This window comes from Salmo salar, chromosome 01, assembly GCF_965601325.2.
Source record: "Salmo salar chromosome 01, fSalSal1, whole genome shotgun sequence".
In the NCBI taxonomy this organism is placed as follows: domain Eukaryota; kingdom Metazoa; phylum Chordata; class Actinopteri; order Salmoniformes; family Salmonidae; genus Salmo; species Salmo salar.
Window position 1 is genome coordinate 49,974,279 of NC_138291.1, and position 23,364 is coordinate 49,997,642.

General features: G+C 43.3%; 1 long non-coding RNA gene across 1 annotated transcript in view; it reads left to right on the plus strand.

The window, feature by feature from the left end:
* The window catches only part of LOC145879451 (uncharacterized), a 51,306-nt gene that overhangs the window by 18,193 nt on the left and 9,749 nt on the right, over positions 1 to 23,364 (plus strand). The gene's annotated exons all lie outside the window — the stretch shown is intronic.

Sequence of the window (23,364 nt, forward strand, 5' to 3'; positions counted from 1 at the left end):
TCAAGTACCACATGTGAAGCAAGGTCTTGCACATTCTCCAATTCCCTCTTTAGGCTTTCCCAGTGCTACTTGACTTCCTTTAGGACAATTAACTCCTCCATCAGCCGTCTCAGGAGCATCACCCTGTCAAAGGCTATTTTCTTTGTGAGTAGGTCAGCTGTAAATTCATAAGAATGCAATGTGGATTTGTAACTTTGGCAGTGCTTTCTGTGTTTGCGCAACTGAACAAACACAGATAGCAAAACAAACATAGTTATTGTGACACATACTACTTACTTTGTCCATGCAGCTCCCAAGGTCATGCATGAAGGTCTGTGGAAAGGATCTCATCTGCAGATGGTATTGCTGAATCTGGTACAAGGGTGTTGTACTCCTCTACGGCAGCTGTCAATTTGGCCTTTTCTTCCAATATCTTTCTGCGCAGAGGGTGTCTTTTCTTGCATCCATCTGTCATCAAAACAAAAGGAGAATGGAATTATTTGTTAAATTGCATGGCTTTGAAATGAAAGAGAAATTAAGTGTGTGCAATTCAATATTCATGAAATTTAACAAACCTGTCTGATGGTAGAGGTTCTGTTTCCTTTGTTTGATGCTAAGAAAAAGGACTTCAACTGTTCTCTGTAGTACCTGGGGACCATCCATGTTCATATTTGTGTCCTCTGAAATACAATAAATCTATAAATTAACAACGTATCTCCAATGGTGAGTAGTTGCACTCACTTCCTGGAGGAACATCGGGCCTGTGAAGGTTTCTGTAACAAATGATTTGTTATGTGGGGGGTGAGTGAGCCCCAACCTGGAGAACCAGGGAATGTTTTGTCTGTCTCCTACCCTTCCACCTGTCCGGCTTGATTTCACCTGCCGGTGGAAAACACCCTCTAAGGGTTAGCTTTCAGGGTCATTGGAGTACGCAAGCCTCTCCACTACGTTAAGGTGACAGTCCAGGAGAGTTACATTTAGGATTATTTAGTTTTTGTATTCATTTACCTGTATTAGCCCATTGCTGAACTTCCGTTGTACAGTCTCTCATCACCTACACCCAAATCACTCTTAAACTTTGAGAGTCTGGGTCTCCTCCTGGATTTTGCTGTTGTCTGAGAATTATGACAAAAACAAAACAGAATAATTAATTGTTTTAAAATAAATTAAATGCATAGATTTAATAATTCTAAAATAAATGTATTGATCCACACAATACACCTTCAAGTATCTTCTGGACAATACTCTGTGCAGGTTGTTTTTCTTCCTTCTGTTCCACCCCATGGCCTGGATGGTTAGCATGTCTGTTCTTGCTAGAAAAGCCAAATAGAACTCCTTATTCCAGATAAGTATTAACATAGCTGAATAGAACAACCTTAAACAAATTGTTTACCTCCTTTGGACATTTGCTTGGAACAGATTGCAGCCTTCGACAAGAAGCTGTTCCACTTCCTCCCCCAGAGTTGTGCCAGCTCCTTCCTGATTCCGTCCTCCTCACTTAATCTTAATTTACATGAAAAAAAATATTGACTTAATATTGCAATTATGTGAATAACAAACATCTAAATGGGAAGCCTTGTAAAGGACTGAAGCTGGAAATTCTCGTTGAACAGTTTAATAAAGAAAAACTTACCGCGCATTTCAAACGATGTGCCTTTGCATGCATGACAGAAAGAAGTGGCTTCATGTCTAGAAGAGTGGCGAGCTCTGGACAATGAAGGGCAACTTTCGTCAGCTATGGCCAACATTTGCAGATCACATGAATTCATTTGCGAAAATCTGATATCAACTTTGGAGGGGACAATTACATGAAATCTTCTCAAGAGCAATTCCTGAGGGGGACACCAAAAGTAGTGCTGTAACAAATAGCCTACATTGTAATATGGTAAATGTATATTGAGGAACCAAAGAAATAAGGTGTTTGCCGTACTCCTAACTACCGGTACCCAAAACTACACAACTAATCACAACAGCAATACCATTGCCTTTAACAAATCTTAGTTCAGTCACCAGTTTAAATTGAGAGTGGGGGTATCCATGGCATTTTCCAATTATGTTCCTATTTTACAAGTCAAAAAAATTGAGAACCTTTCATAATGTTGCCAAACAAAGACTCAACAAACTTACCTGAGACTCCCTGTCTCTGCCAGTCTGTCCCTGCATATCTGTCCCCAACTCTGCTGTCTGTGTGTCATCTGTTGCCTGCTCTACCTAATGACATCATTGTGAAGCATTTCCATTAAAATTTAATTTCTTTCTTATGTCTAGTCTTTGAGATATTAGGCTACTAGGGTTCTTACTATGCGTTTTGGTGTATTGAAAAATACTCTGATGTCCGTCTTTTATTTTTCTTCCATTTTTCTACCTGGCTGGCTGGCTGGCTACACACACAGTGTGTAGGTTATTTACAGTAGGAGATGGGCTTCTATCATCTTCAATCATTCTATTTGGGCTTCGAAAGGTAGCTAGCAAATGTGAAACGGATTAAAATGACAAGAGTTGACAGCTGTATGAGTTCACCATTTACACAACATATGCTGCAACCTTTTGTAATTTTAAAAGTTTGTTTCATATTGGCTGGCTTCCAACAATAGCTGAATTTGCAAAGCTAGCGAGCACCAATTCAGTTTCAGTGGTGTTTGCTATAATCTTTGCTACCCGGGTTAAATAAAGGTGAAATAAAATAAATAAATAAAAGTTCACTTGCGACAATTTAGCTTTTGCAACGAGACCATTAAATATATTTAAGACAATGGTAGAAGAGAGTGTAGTTCTGTTCAGTTTGGATTTCAGTTTATCGCTAACATCACAGGGACTTTGAAGCACTAACTTACATCATCTGCATGCTGATTCCATCTTTGACGACGCCACATAAATGGAATAGGTACTAGCTAGCTTAATAGTTAATATTTGCGCGCTAGCTCTGCATTACATTTACATTTAAGTCATTTAGCAGACGCTCTTATCCAGAGCGACTTACAAATTGGTGCATTCACCTTATGATATCCAGTGGAACAACCACTTTACAATAGTGCATCTAAATCTTTTAAGAGGGGGGGGGGGGGGGGTTAGAAGGATTACTTTATCCTATCCTAGGTATTCCTTAAAGAGGTGGGGTTTCAGGTGTCTCCGGAAGGTGGTGATTGACTCCGCTGTCCTGGCGTCGTGAGGGAGCTTGTTCCACCATTGGGGTGCCAGAGCAGCGAACAGTTTTGACTGGGCTGAGCGGGAACTGTGCTTCCTCAGATGTAGGGGGGCCAGCAGTCCAGAGGTGGATGAACGCAGTGCCCTTGTTTGGGTGTAGGGCCTGATCAGAGCCTGAAGCTATGGAGGTGCCGTTCCCTTCACAGCTCTGTAGGCAATCAACATGGTCTTGTAGCGGATGCGAGCTTCAACTGGAAGCCAGTGGAGAGAGCGGAGGAGCGGGGTGACGTGAGAGAATTTGGGAAGGTTGAACACCAGACGGGCTGCGGCGTTCTGGATGAGTTGTAGGGGTTTAATGGCACAGGCAGGGAGCCCAGCCAACAGCGAGTTGCAGTAATCCAGACGGGAGATGACAAGTGCCTGGATTAGGACCTGCGCCGCTTCCTGTGTGAGGCAGGGTTGTACTCTGCGAATGTTGTAGAGCATGAACCTACAGGATCGGGTCACCGCCTTGATGTTAGTGGAGAACGACAGGGTGTTGTCCAGGATCACGCCAAGGTTCTTAGCACTCTGGGAGGAGGACACAAGGGAGTTGTCAACCGTGATGGCGAGATCATGGAACGGGCAGTCCTTCCCCGGGAGGAAGAGCAGCTCCGTCTTACCGAGGTTCAGCTTGAGGTGGTGATCCGTCATCCACACTGATATGTCTGACAGACATGCAGAGATGCGATTCGCCGCCTGGTTATCAGAAGGGGGAAAGGAGAAGATTAATTGTGTGTCGTCTGCATAGCAATGATAGGAGAGACCATGTGAGGATATGACAGAGCCAAGTGACTTGGTGTATAGCGAGAATAGGAGAGGGCCTAGAACAGAGCCCTGGGGGACACCAGTGGTGAGAGCGCATGGTGCGGAGACAGATTCTCGCCACGCCACCTGGTAGGAGCGACCTGTCAGGTAGGACGCCCGCTCTCTTGAAGACGGAAGGGACGTAGCCAGCGGTCAAGGATGAGTTGATGAGCGAGGTGAGGAAGGGGAGAAGGTCTCCGGAAATGGTCTGGAGAAGAGAGGAGGGGATAAGGTCAAGGGGGCAGGTTGTTGGGCGGCCGGCTGTCACAAGACGCGAGATTTAATCCGGAGAGAGAGGGGAGACAGAGGTCAAAGCACAGGGTAGGGCAGTGTGAGCAGGACCAGCGGTGTCGTTTGACTTAGCAAACGAGGATCGGATATCGTCAACCTTCTTTTCAAAATGGTTGACGAAGTCATCCGCGGAGGGGGGGGGAGGGGGAGGAGGATTCAGGAGGGAGGAGAAGGTAGCAAAGAGCTTCCTAGGGTTAGAGGCAGATGCTTGGAATTTAGAGTGGTAGAAAGTGGCTTTAGCAGCAGAGACAGAAGAGGAGAATGTAGAGAGGAGGGAGTGAAAGGATGCCAGGTCCGCAGGGAGGCGAGTTTTCCTCCATTTCCGCTCGGCTGCCCGGAGCCCTGTTCTGTGAGCTCGCAGTGAGTCGTCGAGCCACGGAGCAGGAGGGGAGGACCGAGCCGGCCTGGAGGATAGGGGACAGAGAAAATCAAAGGATGCAGAAAGGGAGGAGAGGAGGGTTGAGGAGGCAGAATCAGGAGATAGGTTGGAGAAGGTTTGAGCAGAGGGAAGAGATGATAGGATGGAAGAGGAGAGAGTATATTCAGTATATGCATATTCAGCTAGTGTGTGCACGATTGACTGGATTAACCTCACGTCAGTTACGTAGCAAGCTAAGGAACTGGCAGTGGATCAAACCATTGTGAGGCAAAGGGTGGGGGGGTCGCAATCTTTTGAAACTTAAAAACGCGCTATTAAGTGTCTATAATCAGCACAATTGCTTTCATTGCGTATTATTAATATTATTTAAATTACATAGTTATGTTTCAGTGATATATTGGGGGGGACAAATCATATTTTTCCCAGGATGGGGGGGTCGTGTCCCCCCCGGGATTTCCGCCCCTGCATGAATTGTATGTTCCTGCTGCCAGACAATTTCTTCTGCAAGAACAGTGGGTAGGCAAATATCTCTCTACGCATCATGTTGAGGCTCCTTAGAAGTATTCCGTGGCGGCAGACGGCAACTTCGAGTCCCTCTTCATCAAGTTTGTCATTTGTTTTCCTTGACGACTCTTTAGCTGATGTCCACTGGGATGCTCCACATACCCCTTTTCCATAACCCTAGACAAGGAAGTAGAAGAGTATAGGTAGAAAAAAAAAATTCGGGGGGAAGTGTTAATGGGACAGTGGTTAGGTTTTTAAAATCTAGCTGAAGGCGCTGAGCTACCCCCTGTGTTCGCTACAATGGAGATCAGAAGTTGGAGATTGACTGTAAAAAAACAAACACTTGTAAAGTGTGTTGCATTTCTGAACAGAGGGAGTGGTGTAACGACCCTGGACTTGAAGAGAGAGGATTACCATCTCTCCAAAATGATATGTTTTTATTGGAATAGTGTATAACGAGTCTGCCTATGAGTCAGATGGCCCGAGGCCAGTCCTATTTCACAGATTAGAAGATACACAGGAAACGTACATGTTTAGTCTTTGTATGGACATAGTTCAAAGTCAGACTCATCCTTGCAGATAAATACGCCATCAAAGAATCCTTTGTCATCAGTCCTTGAAAGGATACGTGAAATACATTAAATATATGACATATGCAATAGCAATCAACCTCAGTAACTGATTGTGGGACACTTGACAATGTTGATAATTCATTTCATTACAAACTCAAAATATTTAAGTTAAAAATGAACTCAACTGCATCTGAAAACGTTCACACTGGACAAAGAAAAGGCAAACCTTGTTTGGATTGTTTAAATGATATAGAGTACGGTGTTATTTGAAAAATTATGAATAGTTTTACATACCCTTTTTTGAATCGATACAGCTTCTTGTTCCTGTCCACTGACACTGCAAGCATGCCGGGGGAACAGGCTGGGCAGTCAAAGTACTGTATATCACAGACCTGATCAACTTCAGAGTGGCAGCACGTCCACTCAAAGAAGCTTTTTTGAAAAGTGTCCCCACAGATCATTCCGTTCTGGTAAGGGAAAAATACATATAGAAAATATGAAATAACTTACAACAATAATATAAAGAAAACATACTATAATTCACTATGGCTGACTGGATTTCAGTTAAAGCAGGGCCAGTGCATATAGTGTTGACAGCCAATGCAAAAGTAGGACGAGTACTTATGTTGTAAAGAGCAGGAAATATTGGATGCAAGAGGGGCACAGATAAGGGGCATGGTAGGACAGTGGTGCAGGAGGCTAACACATACTGTAGCAAGAGACCTGAAGTTTTAACGTAGTTGTAGTACTGGAAATACATTTTGTTCCAACGCTTTGGGTAACATAACTAACATATTGTTAACCTGAAGTCAGACATTGGTAAAGCTGAGTATAATTTATTGTTACCCTGCCAAAGAAGTCAATTCGCTGCTCCAAAATCCGCATAAACGCCAGACGGGACATTCCTGGGGCTGATACTTTCAGCTCCTCAAAAGAGCTGAACAGATCTCTGGTATATGGTGTCACAGTTGACAGTGGCAGGCCAGTACCCATTCTTTATCAGATCTGCCAAGTTTGCTGTCCAGGTGCTAAGGCAGGTTGTGCAGATCAGCACAGGCACTGTGACATTGTAGCGACCTTGAGGAAAAAAATGTAGTCTGAATTAATGTTGTTTTACATTGCATTGCTACATCACTGTTTGGTTCTTGTAGATATTGCACATACCATTTATTCTTACAAGGAGTATATGTTTCCCAGGGCCAACATGGATGGTGCATGTCAGGCAACCACATATCACCTCTGGTATGTCCAATGGTAAGAAACAATCTAGGGATCATATTTATATACAACAATAAACAAGAATACATTGGAACTTTGATATAATACATTCAGCCGCAAAAAAAACGCACCCTGTTCATGAAGTGCATATTTGCCATCACTGTGGAGAGATATGGCTGTAGTTGGAGGAAGGGGCATGTAGAATCCCTCGATCATGGACTGTCTCTTGTGCAGGGTGAACTTTGCATGTGTAGAGACATCGCAGTAAAGCTGTTCCAGCAGACAGTCTCTACATTGCAGAATAGCCCTTTTCACATTGCATGACTGACAGATCTTCTGAGAAGCATGCTCTGCAGCCAGCAGAGAATCTACAATCTCAGGCCTGGACTCCCTCCACCTATCCTGTGAGAGTTCCTTCCTCACACTCCAACTGTGTGATGCACCAGGCAGAGCAGGATTTGATCACTCAGGGTCTTCTAACTCAGCTAGGAGGATGTTAAATTCTCTATGAAGTATTGCTTTTTTGAAAACACAAAAATGGGAAAAGGATTAAATTAAGAATATTATATAATGAATCTATTAAAACGCACATAGGGCGGCTGTAAGTAGGTGACAGCAAATATATCTCTGCACAATCTATGGTGTGACAAGCCAAAAACCTCAGCTTTGATTCTACAGTAAATTAAATTACAGGGCAGACCAAAATATTGAGTAGTCTAAATTGGAATATCAAACAATAGTGTACAAAACGTTCTCTTTCCCTGACAAACTGACCAGGTCAAAGCTATGATCCCTTATTGATGTCACCTGTTAAATCCACTTCAGTGTAGATAAAGAGGAGGAGACAGATTAAAGGAGGATGTTTAAGCCTTGAGACAATTGAGACATGGATTGTGTATGTGTGCCATTCAGAGGGTGACTGGGCAAGACAAAATATTTAAGTGCCTTTTGAAAGGGGTATGGTAGTAGGTGCGAGGTCCAACGGTTTGTGTCAAGAACTGCAACCCTGCTGGGTTTTTCCACGATCAACATTTTCCCTTGTATATCAAGAATGGTCCACAACCCAAAGGACATCCAGCCAACTTGACACAACTGTGGGAAGCATTTGAGTTAACATGGGCCAGCATCCCTGTGGAACGCTTTCGACACCTTGTAGACTCCATGCCCTGACGAATTGAGGCTGTTCTGAGGGCAAAAGGGAGTGCAACTCAATATTAGGAATGTTCTGTAGACTCAGTGTATTTTGACTACAGAATAAACTCTCCTCAAAGGCAAATGCTTCCAGCTTCCACAATTACAAACAGTGGTTACAAAAGAAAAGACACTGTGTAAATATTCCAATAGTGGATTTGAATGAATTCAACTAAGACTAATTCCATAACGTGGAATGGCAGATTGCTTCATATTAAAGGAAATGTGCAGGAAAAAGCTCTGCCAGGATGTTGTTATTGCCCTCCCCTACATAAGAATTTGGACAGTGATGCTAAAATGTCGAGAAGCAACCTGCAAGTAAGCATTTCATTGGATGGTGTTACCATCAGTATCCTGTACATACGACTAATAAAACTTGCAACTAGACATACAGTGCCTTGCGAAAGTATTTGGCCCCCTTGAACTTTTCGACCTTTTGCCACATTTCAGGCTTCAAACATAAAGATATAAAACTGTAATTTTTTGTGAAGAATCAACAACAAGTGGGACACAATTATGAAGTGGAACGAAATGTATTGGATATTTCAAACTTTTTTAACAAATAAAAAACTGAAAAATTGGCCGTGCAAAATTATTCAGCCCCTTTACTTTCAGTGCAGCAAACTCTCTCCAGAAGTTCAGTGAGGATCTCTGAATGATCCAATGTTGACCTAAATGACTAATGATGATAAATAGAATCCACCTGTGTGTAATCAAGTCTCCGTATAAATGCACCTGCTCTGTGATAGTCTCAGAGGGCCGTTTAAAGCGCAGAGAGCATCATGAAGCACAAGGAACACACCAGGCAGGTCCGAGATACTGTTGTGGAGAAGTTTAAAGCCGGATTTGGATACAAAAAGATTTCCCAAGCTTTAAACATCCCAAGGAGCACTGTGCAAGCGATAATATTGAAATGGAAGGAGTATCAGACCACTGCAAATCTACGAAGACCCGGCCGTCCCTCTAAACTTTCAGCTCATACAAGGAGAAGACTGATCAGAGATGCAGCCAAGAGGCCCATGATCACTCTGGATGAACTGCAGAGATCTACAGCTGAGGTGGGAGACTCTGTCCATAGGACAACAATCAGTCGTATACTGCACAAATCTGGCCTTTATGGAAGAGTGGCAAGAAGAAAGCCATTTCTTAAAGATATCCATAAAAAGTGTCGTTTAAAGTTTGCCACTAGCCACCTGGGAGACACACCAAACATGTGGAAGAAGGTGCTCTGGTCAGATGAAACCAAAATCGAACTTTTTGGCAACAATGCAAAACGTTATGTTTGGCGTAAAAGCAACACAGCTCATCACCCTGAACTCACCATCCCCACTGTCAAACATGGTGGTGGCAGCATCATGGTTTGGGCCTGCTTTTCTTCAGCAGGGGCAGGGAAGATGGTTAAAATTGATGGGAAGATGGATGGAGCCAAATACAGGACCATTCTGGAAGAAGACCTGAGACTGCGACGGAGATTTGTCTTCCAACAAGACAATGATCCAAAACATAAAGCAAAATCTACAATGGAATGGTTCACAAATAAACATATCCAGGTGTTAGAATGGCCAAGTCAAAGTCCAGACCTGAATCCAATCGAGAATCTGTGGAAAGAACTGAAAACTGCTGTTCACAAACGCTCTCCATCCAACCTCACTGAGCTCGAGCTGTTTTGCAAGGAGGAATGGGCAAAAATTTCAGTCTCTCGATGTGCAAAACTGATAGAGACATACCCCAAGCGACTTACAGCTGTAATCGCAGCAAAAGGTGGCGCTACAAAGTATTAACTTAAGGGGGCTGAATAATTATGCACGCCCAATTTTTCAGTTTTTTATTTGTTAAAAAAGTTTGAAATATCCAATAAATTTCGTTCCACTTCATGATTGTGTCCCACTTGGTGTTGATTCTTCACAAAAAATTACAGTTTTATATCTTTATGTTTGAAGCCTGAAATGTGGCAAAAGGTCGAAAAGTTCAAGGGGGCCGAATACTTTCGCAAGGCACTGTATAAAGTGCTTTCATTTCGAAACGGTAAATCAGAAAAGTCAGAAAATACCCTGAAATAAAAGGTGACATTCTGTACTGTAACCTCATATCAAACATTTGATCTCAAATCCGAAATTCTGGAGACTTGAGCCACATTATAAAAATGTTGCATCACTGTCAAAATAAAGATGTAGTGCAGTATAATTCAGTAACACCAAGATAACCCCAGTTTTGAAAGTAAAACAATTTAAACATACCTATTTCTTCATCAATGTTTAAAACTGGAGTGGATTCCAATCCACTGGTCCTTGTCTCTAAAATAAGATATGCAAAAAAGGAAAGTATTAGACTTAAAGGGGAATTCAGAAGTTGATAAAGCCATTTTTGGATTTATATTAATGATATATACCCATTGATTCTAGAAGATTATAACTTATTAATGCCTCATAAGTTTAATTCAACTGTTGTAACCCATCAGAACCCAAACTAGAAGCTTATTTTAGTCAATGTTTGCAAACAAAGTAAATGTAAAGAAACACTGTATAGCCTTAAAACATGGTTAAAACTATTATTTTAATAACATTGATGGTAAGTTATAGCAATAATAGCTCTGTTAATAAATTGAAAGTGGTTACATTTCGCCAACAGTATTGCACTTGATTTATCGTTCTCATAACCGTAGGTGCAGCCAAGTTGAAATACGAAAGCTTTCTAGCTATTTCGCACTGACGGTAATTTGAACAAGAATGTTTCTAGTGAAAAGGTGCTTAACCCAGCTCATAGTACAATTCCACCCTAGCCTTAGTACGGGTTAACGTTTTGGTAATTTTGGTTGGCCAACAAAATTTAAGACTACAATGACTGCATACGTTTCCCAAAATGTTATACGAAGAAAAAAAAAATGTTTTGGTATTGATGGACAATCGCAAGGCTTCTATTGTATTTTCAGTTACATTCTGGTCAATGTAGTTCCATGTAAGAAATACATGGAACTACAACCGAATAAAACACCATTCGCCATCATGCATTGCTTACATTCATTCTATACTGAAAAGTCTGTTCAGAAAAATCAAACAGTACATATAGGCATACAACGTTTTAATAGGGATTAAAAAAATACAAAATATCTATATATTTATAACGTTAAATAAATAAATAAATACAGGCTATAGCGTCTTTGGTTGTTGCAAAGTGTTGTGTGTCGCCTACTGGTTAAATTCGTGTCTTTTCGCACAAATTAAGTAGCACATACATTTGTGTACGATTTGAACCACACAAACATGCACAAAAACGCACGAAATCTGCTGAAATACATTTTGTACATGTATGCGCAAATTGAATGTGAGGTTGGGCTGAACCAGGGGGAGAGGCCTCATTTAACACAGTAAATTCATCAGGCTTAAGCCATGTTTCATTCAGGCCAATCACATCAAGATTATGATCAGTGATTAGTTCATTTCATTGACTATAACTACTTTGGAAATGAGGGATCTAACATTAAGTAGCCCAATTTTGAGATGTGAGACATCACAATCTCTTTCAATAATGACAGGAATGGAGGAGGTTTTTGTTCCATAGAGATTGCTGAGGCCATGTTTAGTTTTGCCCAACCTAGATCGAGCCACAGACACGGTCTCACTGAGGATAGCTGACTACACTGACTGTGCTAGTGGCAGACACCACTAAGCAGGCTCTCATTGTGGAGCTAGAGGAGTTGGAGCCATGTCTATGTTCATAGATAAGATGAGCGCAACCCTCAGCAGGCCAGGCTTGGTCCTGTTTGTGGGTGAGTCCCAGAAAGAGGGCCAATTATGTACAAATTCTCTATTTTGGGAGGGGCAGAATACAACAGGAAAGGATGAAACAGCGTCTGTGCCACCAGGTAGTACAGATAGTAGTATAATTCCTCTCTCACAGTCCTCGCAGCTGGACAATTTTGTCATGGCTTCTGGAAGGAAATGCTGTTGGAATGCTCAACTGGTGTCGCCCATTCAGCCGACAGAAACTTTCAATCGGTTCTCCCCATTTAACTTTTTTGGGATAGGGGGCAGTATTCAGAAATTCAGATGAATACGTGCCCCAATTAAACTGCCGGGCCCAGAAGGTAGGATATGCATATTATTAGTAGAGTTGGATAGAAGAGTTTCTAAAACTATTTGAATGATGTCTGTGAGTATAACAGAACTCATATGGCAGGCAAAAACCTGAGAAAAAATCCAACCAGGAAGTGACTTGTAGTTTTTCTATACATTTACATTTAAGTCATTTAGCAGACGCTCTTATCCAGAGCGACTTACAAAATGGTGCATTCACCTTATGATATCCAGTGGAACAACCACTTTACAATAGTGCATCTAAATCTTTTAAGGGGGGGGGGGGGGGTTAGAAGGATTACTTTATCCTATCCTAGGTATTCCTTAAAGAGGTGGGGTTTCAGGTGTCTCCGGAAGGTGGTGATTGACTCCGCTGTCCTGGCGTCGTGAGGGAGCTTGTTCCACCATAGGGGTGCCAGAGCAGCGAACAGTTTTGACTGGGCTGAGCGGGAACTGTGCTTCCTCAGAGGTAGGGGGGCCAGCAGGCCAGTGGTGGATGAACGCAGTGCCCTTGTTTGGGTGTAGGGCCTGATCAGAGCCTGAAGGTATGGAGGTGCCGTTCCCTTCACAGCTCCGTAGGCAATCACCATGGTCTTGTAGCGGATGCGAGCTTCAACTGGAAGCCAGTGGAGAGAGCGGAGGAGCGGGGTGACGTGAGAGAACTTGGGAAGGTTGAACACCAGACGGGCTGCGGCGTTCTGGATGAGTTGTAGGGGTTTAATGGCACAGGCAGGGAGCCCAGCCAACAGCGAGTTGCAGTAATCCAGACGGGAGATGACAAGTGCCTGGATTAGGACCTGCGCCGCTTCCTGTGTGAGGCAGGGTCGAATGTTGTAGAGCATGAACCTACAGGATCGGGTCACCGCCTTGATGTTAGTGGAGAACGACAGGGTGTTGTCCAGGATCACGCCAAGGTTCTTAGCACTCTGGGAGGAGGACACAAGGGAGTTGTCAACCGTGATGGCGAGATCATGGAACGGGCAGTCCTTCCCCGGGAGGAAGAGCAGCTCCGTCTTGCCGAGGTTCAGCTTGAGCTGGTGATCCGTCATCCACACTGATATGTCTGACAGACATGCAGAGATGCGATTCGCCGCCTGGTTATCAGAAGGGGGAAAGGAGAAGATTAATTGTGTGTCGTCTGCATAGCAATGATAGGAGAGACCATGTGAGGATATGACAGAGCCAAGTGACTTGGTGTATAGCGAGAATAGGAGAGGGCCTAGAACAGAGCCCTGGGGGACACCAGTGGTGAGAGCGCATGGTGCGGAGACAGATTCTCGCTACGCCACCTGGTAGGAGCGACCTGTCAGGTAGGACGCAATCCAAGCGTGGGCGGCGCCGGAGATGCCCAACTCGGAGAGGGTGGAGAGGAGGATCTGATGGTTCACAGTATCAAAGGCAGCAGATAGGTCTAGAAGGATGAGAGCAGAGGAGAGAGAGTTAGCTTTAGCAGTGCGGAGAGCCTCCGTGACACAGAGAAGAGCAGTCTCAGTTGAATGCCCAGTCTTGAAACCTGACTGATTAGGATCAAGAAGGTCATTCTGAGAGAGATAGCAGGAGAGCTGGCCAAGGACGGCACGTTCAAGAGTTTTGGAGAGAAAAGAAAGAAGGGATACTGGTCTGTAGTTGTTGACATCGGAGGGATCGAGTGTAGGTTTTTTCAGAAGGGGTGCAACTCTCGCTCTCTTGAAGACGGAAGGGACGTAGCCAGCGGTCAAGGATGAGTTGATGAGGAAGGGGAGAAGGTCTCCGGAAATGGTCTGGAGAAGAGAGGAGGGGATAGGGTCAAGGGGGCAGGTTGTTGTGCGGCCGGCCGTCACAAGATGCGAGATTTCATCTGGAGAGAGAGGGGAGAAAGAGGTCAAAGCACAGGGTATGGCAGTGTGAGCAGGACCAGCGGTGTCGTTTGACTTAGCAAACGAGGATCGGATATCGTCAACCTTCTTTTCAAAATGGTTGACGAAGTCATCCGCAGAGAGGGAGGAGGGGGGGGGGAGGGGGAGGAGGATTCAGGAGGGAGGAGAAGGTAGCAAAGAGCTTCCTAGGGTTAGAGGCAGATGCTTGGAATTTAGAGTGGTAGAAAGTGGCTTTAGCAGCAGAGACAGAAGAGGAGAATGTAGAGAGGAGTGAGTGAAAGGATGCCAGGTCCGCAGGGAGGCGAGTTTTCCTCCATTTCCGCTCGGCTGCCCGGAGCCTTGTTCTGTGAGCTCGTAGTGAGTCGTCGAGCCACGGAGCAGGAGGGGAGGACCGAGCCGGCCTGGAGGATAGGGGACAGAGAAAATCAAAGGATGCAGAAAGGGAGGAGAGGAGGGTTGAGGAGGCAGAATCAGGAGATAGGTTGGAGAAGGTTTGAGCAGAGGGAAGAGATGATAGGATGGAAGAGGAGAGAGTAGCGGGAGAGAGAGAGCGAAGGTTGGGATGGCGCAATACCATCAGAGTAGGGGCAGAGTGAGAAGTGTTGGATGAGAGCAAGAGGGAAAAGGATACAAGGTAGTGGTCGGAGATTTGGAGGGGAGTTGCAATGAGATTAGTGGAAGAACAGCATCTAGTAAAGATGAGGTCAAGCGTATTGCCTGCCTTGTGAGTAGGGGGGGAAGGTGAGAGGGTGAGGTCAAAAGAGGAGAGGAGTGGAAAGAAGGAGGCAGAGAGGAATGAGTCAAAGGTAGACGTGGGGAGGTTAAAGTCACCCAGAACTGTGAGAGGTGAGCCATCCTCAGGAAAGGAACTTATCAAGGCGTCAAGCTCATTGATGAACTCTCCAAGGGAACCTGGAGGGCAATAAATGATAAGGATGTTAAGCTTGAAAGGGCTGGTAACTGTGACAGCATGGAATTCAAATGAGGAGATAGACAGATGGGTCAGGGGAGAAAGAGAGAATGTCCACTTGGGAGAGATGAGGATTCCAGTGCCACCACCCTGCTGGCTCAATGCTCTAGGGGTATGCGAGAACACGTGGGCAGACAAAGAGAGAGCAGTAGGAGTAGCAGTGTTATCTGTGGTAATCCATGTTTCCGTCAGCGCCAGGAAGTCTAGGGACTGGAGGGTAGCATAGGCTGAGATGAACTCAGCCTTGTTGGCTGCAGACCGGCAGTTCCAGAGGCTGCCGGAGACCTGGAACTCCACGTGGGTCGTGCGCGCTGGGACCACCAAGTTAGAGTGGTAGCGGCCACGCGGTGTGAAGCGTTTGTATGGCCTGTGCAGAGGGGAGGGAACAGGGATAGACAGACACATAGTTGACAAGCTACAGAAGTGTTGTTTCTTGTATTATTGTCTCTTGTGTCTTTAGAGAACTGTTTCACTTTGATATCCCTTTTCTTCTGTCCTGATTTTCTCTTTCTTTTCTTCTGTTAACTAGATATTCTTTGTTGTTCTTCGTTAGCTAGCTAGCTTCTTCCAAAAGAGTCCCTAGCAACTGCTTAGCAACTGGTAAACAATTCAGCTAGCTAAGATAACTACAATTTCAAAAGCCTATCTTCTTTGTTTGTTGCTTGTTTTTTCTCCTATTCAGTCTTGCAGTTTTCTTTTGCTTTTTTCCGATGTACTTCACTCTAAAAACCATGTAAATTTCAATATTTGTAGGAGCTCATTTTTCAGCTGCTGCTGCTCAAATTGGAGTTCCGGAACTTATTCTATACTTTTTCTATCTAATCCCTATTCAAACTAAAGTGTCTGTGGGGTCATTTTGCACTTCCTATGGCTTCCATTGGCTGTCAACAGCCTTTAGAAACTTGTTACATCCTTCTACTGTTACTGGGCAGAGAATAGGAGCTCAGTCAATCAGTGGACTGCCTGGGACCAGTGAGTTGTTTACTGCGCTGGCACACTGGCGCGCCGCTCCTTCTTTTTCCTCTGTAATGAATACGCTATTGTCCGGTTGGAATATTATTGAAGTTTTATGTTAAAAAGACCTTAAGGATTGATTGTAAACATCGTTTGACATGTTTCTACGAACGGTAATGGAACTATTTCACTTTTTGTCTCTGGTTTTACGCTCGCGCGTTATGCCTTTGGATTAGTGATCTGAACGCGCGAACAAAACGGAGGTATTTGGACATAAATATGGAGTATTTCGAACAAAAAGAACATTTCTTGTGGGAGTCCTGGGAGTGCATTCCGACGAAGATCAGCAACGGTAAGGGAAGATTTATAATACTAATTCTGAGTTTAGTTGACTCCAGAACTTGGCGGGTAACTGTATAGCTTGCTTTGATGGCTGAGCTCTGTACTCAGAATATTGAAAAACGTGCTTTCGCCGAAAAGCTATTTTAAAATCTGACACAGTGGTTGCATTAAGGAGAAGTGTATCTATAATTCTTTCAATAACTGTTGTAAATTTTATCAACGTTTATGATGAGTATTTTTGTAAATTGATGTACTCATTCACCGGAAGTTTTGGTGGGAATACATTTTCTGAACATCACGCGCCAATGTAAAATGGGGTTTATGGATATAAATATGAACTTCATCGAACAAAACATACATGTATTTTGTAACATTGAGTCCTGGGAGTGTCATCTGATGAAGATCATCAAAAGCTAGTGATTAATATTAGCTGTATTTCTGGTTTTTGTGACGCCTCTCCTTGCTTGGAAAATGGCTGTGTGGTTTTTCATGCTTAGGCGCTGTCCTAACATAATCTAATGTTATGCTTTCACTGTAAAGCCTTTTTGAAATCGGACACTGTGGTTGGATTAAGGAGCATCTTATCTTTAAAATGGTGTATAATACTTGTGTGTTTGAGAAATTTGAATTATGAGATTTTTGTTGTTTTGAATTTGCCGCCCTGCTAGCGTCCCACATGTCCCAGAGAGGTTTTAAGCATCGGGTCGGAGTCAGAGGCCGAGCATTCTCTGGTCTCTACTCCTCCTGTTACGGGGTCTGAGACACCGAAGCCTCCCACCATTAGCTCTGACAAATTGAAAACCCTAGTCATTGGCGACTCCATTACCCGCAGTATTAGACTTAAAATGAATCATCCAGCGATCATACACTGTTTACCAGGGGGCAGGGCTACCAACGTTAAGGCTAATCTGAAGATGGTGCTGGCTAAGGCTAAAACTTGCGAGTGTAGAGAGTATAGGGATATTGTTATCCACGTCGGCACCAATGATTTTAGGATGAAACAGTCAGAGGTCACCAAGCGCAACATAGCTTCAGCGCGTAAATCAGCTATAAAGATGTGTCGACATCGAGTAATTGTCTCTGGCCCCCTCCCAGTTAGGGGGATTGATGAGCTCTACAGCAGTCTCACAACTCAATCTCTGGTTGAAAACTGTTTTCTGTCCCTCCCAAAAGATAGAATTTGTAGATAATTGGCCCTCTTTCTGGGACTCACCCACAAACAGGACTGAGCCTGGCCTGTTGAGGAGTGACAGACTCCATCCTAGCTGGAGGGGTGCTCTCATCTTATCTACGAACATAGACAGGGCTCTAACTCCCATAGCTCCACAACAAGATGGGGTGCAGGCCAGGCAGCAGGCTGTTAGCCAGCATGCCAGCTTAGTGGCGCCTGCCACTAGCACAGTCAGTGTAGTCAGCTCAGCTATCCCCATTGAGACCGTGTCTGTGCCTCGATCTAGGTTGGGAAAAACTAAACGTGGCAGTGTTCGCCTTAGCAATCTCACTGGAATAAAGACCTCCTCCATTGTGATATCGCACATCTCAAAATAGGGCTACTTAATGTTAGATCCCTCACTTCCAAGGCAGTTATAGTCAATGAACTAGTCACTGATCATAATCTTGATATGATTGGCCTGACTGAAACATGGCTTAAGCCTGATGAATTTACTGTGTTAAATGAGGCCTCTCCTCCTGGTTACACTAGTAACCATATCCACTGCGCATCCTGCAAAGGCGGAGGTGTTGCTAACATTTACGATAGCAAATTGAAATCCCCCCCCCCCCCAAAAAAATAGACGTTTGTCTTTTGAGCTTCTAGTCATGAAATATATGCAGCCTACTCAATCACTTGTTATAGCTACTGTTTACAGGCCTCCTGCAAAATGTATTTTTGATACTGTCGCAAAGCTAACTAAAAAGCAGCATTCCTCAAGAGAGGATGGCTTTCACTTCAGCAGTGATAAATTCATGAACTTCTTTGAAGACAAGATCATGATCATTAGGAAGCAAATTACGGACTCTTTAAATCTGCGTATTCCTCCAAAGCTCAGTTGTCCTGAGTCTGCACAACTCTGCCAGAACCTAGAATCAAGGGAGACACGCAAGTTTTTAAATACTATATCTCTTGACACATTGATGAAAATAATCATGGCCTCTAAACCTTCAAGCTGCATACTGGACCCTATTCCAACTAAACTACTGAAAGAAAGAGCTGCTTCCTGTGCTTGGCCCTCCTATGTTGAACATAATAAATGGCTCTCTATCCACCGGATGTGTACCAAACTCACTAAAAGTGGCAGTAATAAAGCCTCTCTTGAAAAAGCAAACCTTGAACCAGAAAATATATATTTTTAAATTATCGGTCTATATCGAATCTCCCATTCCTCCCAAAAATTTGGGAAAAAGCTGTTGCACAGCAACTCACTGCCTTCCTGAAGGCAATGTATAGGAAATGCTTCAGTCTGGTTTTAGACCCCATCGTAGCACTGAGACAGCACTTGTGAAGGTGGTAAATTACCTTTTAATGGCGTCAGACCAGGGCTCTGCATCTGTCCTCGTGCTCCACATGTGTCCTCGTGCTCCTAGACCGTAGTGCTGCTTTTGACACCATCGATCACCATTCTTTTGGAGAGGTTGTAAATCCAAATTGGTCTACACGGACAAGTTCTGGCCTGGTTTAGATCTTATCTGTCGGAAAGATATCAGTTTGTCTCTGTGTATGGTTTGTCCTCTGACAAATCAACTGTACATTTGTGTTCCTCAAGGCTCCGTTTTAGGACCACTATTGTTTTCACTATATATTTTACCTCTTGGTGATGTCATTCGGAAACATGTTAACTTTCATTGCTATGCAGACCACACACAGCTGTACATTTTGATGAAACATGGTGAAGCCCCAAAATTGCCCTCCCTGAAAGCCTTTGTTTCAGACATAAGGAAGTGGATGGCGGCAAATGATCAACTTTTAACCTCTTGGGGCTATGTGGGACGCTAGCGTGCCACCCGTGGTGCACCCTATCAACAGCAGGTGCATTTCAAGAGCGGCAAATTTGAAACCAAATAAATGTCAAAATTCAAATTTTTCAAACATACAACTATCTTACACCCTTTGAAAGATAAACATCTCCTTAATCTAACCACGTTGTCCGATTTCAAAAAGGTTTTACGGCGAAAGCATAAAGTTAGATTATGTTAGGAGAGTACATTGACAATAGCTGTGTGTAATGTTTTGTCAATTCAAAGACAGGCGTCACCAAAACCATAAAACCAGCTAAAATGATGCACTAACCTTTTACAATCTCCATCAGATGACACTCCTAGGACATTATGTTAGACAATGCATGCATTTTTAGTTCTATCAAGTTCATATTTATATCCAAAAACAGCGTTTTACTATGGCGTTGATGTTCAGGAAATCGTTTCCCTTCAATAACCGGCAGTCAAGTCAGCACCACAAATTAAATAATTAAAATTAGAAAACATTGGTAAAATATTATATTGTCATTTAAAGAATTATAGATTTACATCTCTTGAACGCAATCGACTTGCCAGATTTAAAAATAACCTTACTGGGAAATCACACTTTGCAATAATCTGAGCACTGCGCCCAGAAAAATACGCTTTGCGATACAGACAAACGGCCATGTTGGAGAGATCTAAAATCGAAAATACTATGTAAATAATCCATTACCTTTGATTCTCTTCATCAGATGTCACTTCCAGGAATCCCAGGTCCATAACGAATGTAGTTTTGTTCAAAAAAGCTCATCATTTATGTCCAAAAACCTCCGTGTTGTTAGCACATGATCTAAGCCCGCCGGACTTCACTTCATGAACGAGGGGAAAAAATATATTTACGTTCGTTCAAACATGTCAAACGTTGTATAGCATAAATCATTAGTGCCTTTTTTAACCAGAACATGAATAATGTTCAAGGTGGACGAATGCATTCTCTTTTAAAACGTTTTGGAACGAGGGTACCCAACATGACCTCGCGCGCCAGAGTCTAATCGGCCATCACCGTTCCAAGGCTCTTGTTCGGTCAGATCTCATAGTAGAAGATTCAAAACACTTTGTAAAGGCTGGTGACATCTAGTGGAAGCAATAGGAAGTGCCAAAACATTAATCAGCCCCTGTGTGTTTCAATGGCATTGGCTTAAAGGTAATTCAACACATCAGGTATCCACTTCCTGTCAGAAAATGTCTCAGGGTTTTGCCTGCCAAATGAGTTCTGTTATACTCACAGACACCATTCAAACAGTTTTAGAAACTTTAGGGTGTTTTCTATCCATATATAATAAGTATATGCATATTCTAGTTACTGGGTAGGATTAGTAACCAGATTAAATCGGGTACGTTTTTTTATCCAGCCGTGAAAATACTGCCCCCTAGCCCCAAAAGGTTAAACTCGGACAAAACAGAGATGCTAGTTCTAGGTCCCAAGAAACAAAGATCTTCTGTTGAATCTGACAATCTTGAGGGTTGTACAGTCGTCTCAAATAAAACTGTGAAGGACCTCGGCGTTACTCTGGACCCTGATCTCTCTTTTGACAAACTGTGGCTGATGAATCAGAATTAGTTGGGTAACATAGATAATTAACCTCTATGGGCTAGGTGGGACGCTTGCACACACTGTATATAGACTTTTCCATTGTGTTATTGACTGTACGTTTGTTTATTCCATGTGTAACTCTGCATTTGTGTCGCACTTCTTTGCTTTATCTTGTTCTCAACTTTTTATTTCACCAGGTAGGCACCAGGTAGGCACCTGGCAAGATGGGCAGATAGTTAACACATACTGCGCTCACTGCTTGTAGGCTATTTTATATTCAAGTGAGTGAGTTACCCTGAAGGAGCAGAACCTATTTCATCAAGATTTGCATGAAAAGAGCAGGTGTTCATAATAATGGCATGAAAGCAACTTAATTTGAGTGTTGCCAATCACCCCCCCCCCCCCCCCCCCACACACACACTTAAAAAATAATATGCAAACATAGAAATGTATATTTTTTATTCATGGTTAAAAGCCTACATTTAACTCAACAATATACAGTTTAACATTGAAATGATGTTACATCTAGCTACTTCATAAGAACGTTGTGTGTTTGATGTATAAAAGAGTACATGTTTGACCTATGGAAAGATAAAGGTTCAAAATGAAAATGTGATGTATCTCATGCTTAGATTATTTATATGAAAAAGTACATTAAAAGTACAAAAACAACAGTTGACTAATGTGGATCTTGTTCTTGTTATCATTATCACATTCTAAAGTTATGTATTGTTGCAAACTACTTTATTGAGGGATTTTTTGTTGTTGCTATGACTGTGATATGTGGTTGTGTAACCCAGCTATCTTAAGATGTTTTATTTGCATAATATGCTTATGTGAGATACTTGTCATTAGAATGTATCCCTTTGGACTCTGGTGTTGGCAGTGGCACTTTTCCCTTAGCTAGGGCTCAGTCACTTCGGGCCCAGAGAGGGGAGAGGTCAGGCTTGTCTTTCACATATCCCTGGTGCGATGCAGAATTTCAGAAAGGGAAGAGGACAGAATGGAACATTGTCTTCATATGTGAATGTGTCTTTACCTATTCTTAAACCTTGTGAAGGGATGGCGTGATTAATGGGGAACCAATTATTTGTCTCCACAATGTCTGTGCGCAAGTCACTCCCCTCAGTGAGCTTGTCCAGGAGTGGGATCAAGAGGGGGTTTACTTGAGATGGGAGTATCTAGAGTTGACAATTGATATATATACCATTGGATGAGTTGGTGTTTTTGTACAATGACGTACCAGGAACGAGATTAGAACATCGTCATAGGGACCAAACTGAACGATAATTTATAGCGAATGTTATCTGGCTAAGGGATACTTCTTTCTCAAATATAAAGTCCCTTTGTGAACTGTTCCTAAGATCTGTGGTTTGTCATGTATGTTGAGAGGGGTGTATCTTGGCTATCATTGAAAGTCAAGTGCTTTTGCAAATCTCTTATTATTAAAGATGTAGTTTAAGTATAACTCTGACTGGTGTGTGAAGTTTGTAACTCTCGTCATTTGGTAATGCAGAAATTAGCCACCACAAAACAAATCAAGACTATTTCAAGGACAGCTTTTTCCCCCCATCTACGTAACATTGCAAAATTCAGACGCTTTCTGTCCAAAAATTATGCAGAAAAAATGTATCCATGCTTTTGTCACTTCTAGATTAGACTACTGCAGTGCTCTACTTTCCGGCTACCCGGATAAAGCACTAAATGAACTTCAGTTAGTGCTAAACACGGCTGCTAGAATCTTGACTAGAACCAAAAAATTATCATATTACTCCAGTGCTAGCCTCGCTACACTGGCTTCCTGTTAAGGCAAGGGCTGATTTCAAGGTTTTATTGCTAACCTACAAAGCATTACATGGGCTTGCTCCTACCTATCTTTCTGATTTAATCCTGCCGTACATACCTACACGTATGCTACGGTCACAAGACGCAGGGCTCCTTACTGTCCCTATAATTTCTAAGCAAACAGCTGGAGGCAGGGCTTTTTCCTTTAGAGCTCCATTTTTATGGAATGGTCTGCCTATCCATGCGAGAAACGCAGACTCGGTCTCGACCTTTAAGTCTTTATTGAAGACTCATCTCTTCAGTAGATCCTATGATTGAGTGTAGTCCGGCCCAGGAGTGAACGGAAAGGCACTGAAGCAACGAACCGCCATTGCTGTCTCTGCCTGGCCGGTTCCCATCTCTCCACTGGGATTCTCTGCCTCAAACACTATTACAGGGGCTGAGTCACTGGCTTACTGTTGCTCTTCTATGCCATCCCTAGGAGGGGTGCGTCACTTGAGTGGGTTGAGTCACAGACGTGGTCTTCCTGTCCGGGTTGACGCCCCCCTTGGGTTGTGCCGTGGGGGAGATCTTCGTGGGCTATACTCTGCCTTGTCTCAGGATGGTAAGTTAGTGGTGTGGGGGCTGTGCTTTGGCAAAGTGGGTGGGGTTATATCCTGCCTGTTTGGCCGTGTCTGGGTGTATTGTCGGAAGGGCCACGGTGTCTCCCAA